This window comes from Lissotriton vulgaris, chromosome 3_1 (genome assembly GCF_964263255.1).
Source record: "Lissotriton vulgaris chromosome 3_1, aLisVul1.2, whole genome shotgun sequence".
Lineage (NCBI taxonomy): Eukaryota > Metazoa > Chordata > Amphibia > Caudata > Salamandridae > Lissotriton > Lissotriton vulgaris.
Window position 1 is genome coordinate 25,820,095 of NC_141689.1, and position 3,663 is coordinate 25,823,757.

The following is a 3,663-nucleotide window of genomic DNA, read 5'->3' on the forward strand; positions in this document are numbered from 1 at the left end:
CTTCAAAATCATGGGAGTAGCCCCCAGTGCCGGGATCGACCTGGCTTGGGGATCCGAAATGGTTGGAATGCAAAGATTGCTCAGGATTGAGGCGATCTTGTCCTCAAATGCCTTTGCTATAGAATCGCAGAGCCGTTGGGAAGCCGAGGTATCATTGGAGGCACAAGCCGGGCGAGATAGATCCCTGACTATCTTGAACAAGGCCTGAGATCTATTTGCCGATGACAATAGCGTTTCCTCGAGGAAACTGGCTTTAGCACACTTGATCTGGGTTTTGTTGGTCAGTAGAGCCTGTTTGAAGAGAGCCTTGTCAGACTCAAGGTACTGTCTCCTCCAGGTACGCTCCTCACGTTTGCACTGTAGCTTCAGCTGGAAAAGCTCCTTGGAGAACCAAGGCATGGCCGGTTTAGCCCTGTCTCTGATTTTCCGCAGAGGAGCCAGTTCATCCAGAGAGTTAGTAATTTTCTGACTAAAGGTCACATAGCTCTCTTCCACACTGCCTCCCAAGGAGAAACTTTCTGCCAATAGGGTTGGCAGGCTCGACTGTTTCAGGAGTCTAGACCATTGCTTACCCACCTTAGAGGAGGCTCCTGTCCTACCACTCTTCAATGAGTCGACAGGGAGTATCAGGGAAAAGTGGACGAGGGCATGGTCCGTCCAGCATTGTGTGTGAATATAGCTCAACATACGTAATGTCTCACTGGACTTGCCTTGCTGGAGAGCCCCCTGCTTTATGAACATGCTGCCTAGCTGTTAGGGTTGTGCATCCACACAACATGCATCTGGACTCCCATCCAGCGACTAAGGCCTAAAGCAAATGTGCTGCACTAGTTCATCCTACTCTCTGAAACTCGGCATGTCTTCCCATAGACGCCTCTTTTGCCTTGACAGATCATGAGCATTTGGCTGGCCCACATATGCCCCATATTTGATCCTTGTACTGGTTCCCTCTGGCTGTGGGGGTTTGGAGCTTGCAGACAATGTCAGAAATGCTGCCCTGCCCGCTCTGCAGCAGAATGCCCCCCCTGCAGTTCGATGGCTGAAAGCCATTGGCGGACACACCCCATCGATTTACATCCTTGAAGAGTGACTTCTCTGTTGTGTCCGCATGATTGCTTTCTGGCCAAAAGAATACTCAAATGGAGTTGTTGGGTCCTTTTGGCCTCACAGAGTTTGTTGTGTTATTGGAACCTTTTTTTTTGTTTCAGGTCAACTACCAGGCAGGAGGGGGGGGGGGGCCCTCACTCTCCCTGCACATGCCCAACCTGTACCTAACTCCTCCAGGAGACTCACCTCCTGAGGGAGGATGCTTTTCACATGTTTGCACTGAAATATAATTACCTCGTCAGTGTACACGCTCCTACTAAGACAGCAGGAGTGAATATCTTGTGGAAGACAGATTTATGCACTCAGATACTGAAGATAGTGCACAACACCAATGGTCGCTATATGAAACTTACCTTGCAATGTGGTCCCCATCTAATCACACTTTTAAATGTCTGTGCCCCTAATGAGTTACAAGACCCTTTCCAGGGTGCCTGTGTGAGAACAGCGACCGTGAGTGGTAACATGCTTATGAGTGGATTTTAAATTTAGTATCACTCAATCAGAATTTATATAGCACAATGTTATCACCCCGGCGGGTATCTGGTTGCTGGGGTTGCTTCTTCTGCATAGAATAGCCACTTTATAAGTCACTTTCTGAAGTTTTGGAGGGGTGAGGTCATTCCAAGTCTTGGCTTTGATGTAGTTGTAGGAGAGGCCCCTTCTGTGACTGTGATGAATACGGGTAATATGTGCGAGGGCAAGTGAAGTGGAGTGCAGGGGTCTCAAGGGTAGATGGAAGCTCCACCAGTGGTTGATGTAGGATGGTCCTTGGTCATGGAGAGCTTTCTAGGCATGTGTGAGCATCTTGAAATGGCATCTCTCTTGGATTGGGAGCCAGTAGAGGTTTCTGAGTGGGGAGAGATGTGGGTCCATTTGAGAAGGTACAGGATGAGTGTGGCTGTAGTGTTCTCTATGGTCTGGAGTCTTTTGAGGAGCTGGGTTGGCATTTTGGTGTATAAAGCTTTGCCGGAGTGAGGTGGCTGATGAGAAGGATTTGTGTGCCAGACTTTCTGGTGTATACTGGGATCCCTCTGAAGGTGCTGCAAAGCATGGAGAGTGTGTGGAAGCAGAAGGAGGTGACTGACCTGACTTGGCATTTCAGGGTCAGTTGATTGTCAAGGATTATGTTGAAGTTGCATGCATACATGCATGGATAGTTGGTGCGGGTCCGAGTTCTTCCAGCCACTAGTTGTGGTCCCATGCAGAGGTATTCTTCCCAAAATTCAGTACCTGTTTTGTTGGCTATGTCACTCATGGTGTTGCAGAAATTGGTTCTTGTGTTTGGGGGGTCCTCAGTGAGCTAGAGCATGTGGTGGGTGTCGTCAGCATAGGAGATTATGTTGTGTTAGTGGATACTGATGATGTCTTCCAGGGATGCCATGTAGATGTTGAACAGAGTGTTGTTGAGGGTTGAACCTTGGGGCACGCCGCATATGATGTCCTTGGAGCAGAGGTGAAGACAGGTAGACAATGCTTTCTATCTGTCTTTAGAGGAATGCAATGGTCCACTTAAAAGCATGTTGCTGAATGCCGATGTTGTGGAGTACATCAGTGAGGATGTGGTGGGAGACAGTGTTGAACACTGCTGAATGGTCAGTGAGGAGCAGGGTCACCATTTCTCCTCAGTTAAGGAGTCTTCTGTTGTCATGTGTTGCAGGGATCAGTGCAGTCTCAGCGCTGTGATTGTCCTGGAATTCTGATTGTGAGGCATAGTGTATGATGTTCTGGTCAATTTAGCCAGTGAGCTGCAGGGTGATGGCTTTTTAAGTACCTTGGCTGCATATGAGAGCAGGGAGATTGGACTGTAGTTTTTGAGGTGGCTGGGATTGGCGAATGGCTTCTTTGAGAGGGATCTCACCTCTGTGTGTTTTCACCCTTCTGGAAGTGTTAGGTTTCTGAGGTGCTGGAGGCATTGAGTAGAGTCATCAGTTCAGTGCTGACAATTCTGGTTCTGAGGTTCAAGAGAGGGAGGCAGGGGGTTGGAGGGTAAGTGAAAGCATGAATTGATGGTCATGGTAGTTTGAATGTAAAGGGAAGACTAGGCTGTTATGGGTTGGATGCGGTTGTTGTTGCAGCATGTAGTGGGTTGGGGGTCAAACTTGTTGTAGATGGTGGCATTGTCTCTGTGGAAGTAGTCTGATAGAATGTTGCAGAGTTGAGAAGGCTGGACACAGTTTTCTGTGGCTGCTGGGTTAGAGAACTCCTTGCTGATTCTGAAGAGTTCCTCAGTGTGGTTGGCCATGGCATATATGCGGTCAGTGAAAGCTGCTTTTTTGGTTTTCTTGATATGCTAATGCTAGTCGCTGAGTGCAGTTTTGTTTGTAGCTCTATGTAAGGGATCCTTGGTAATCAAGCAGGCTGATGCCCCCCATACCTCAGTATCACAAAGCAATGGCGCATTACCCGTTTGGTCCTAGTGGCTCTATTGTGGGATACTGTCCTCTAAATTTCAGAGAAGAAAGTTCAGGCCCCTGGAGAGCCACAGAACCACAACCTGTGTGTCCTTTGTCTCATTTTGCACAACAGCGTGAAGGGAAATATCCAATACAACGCACT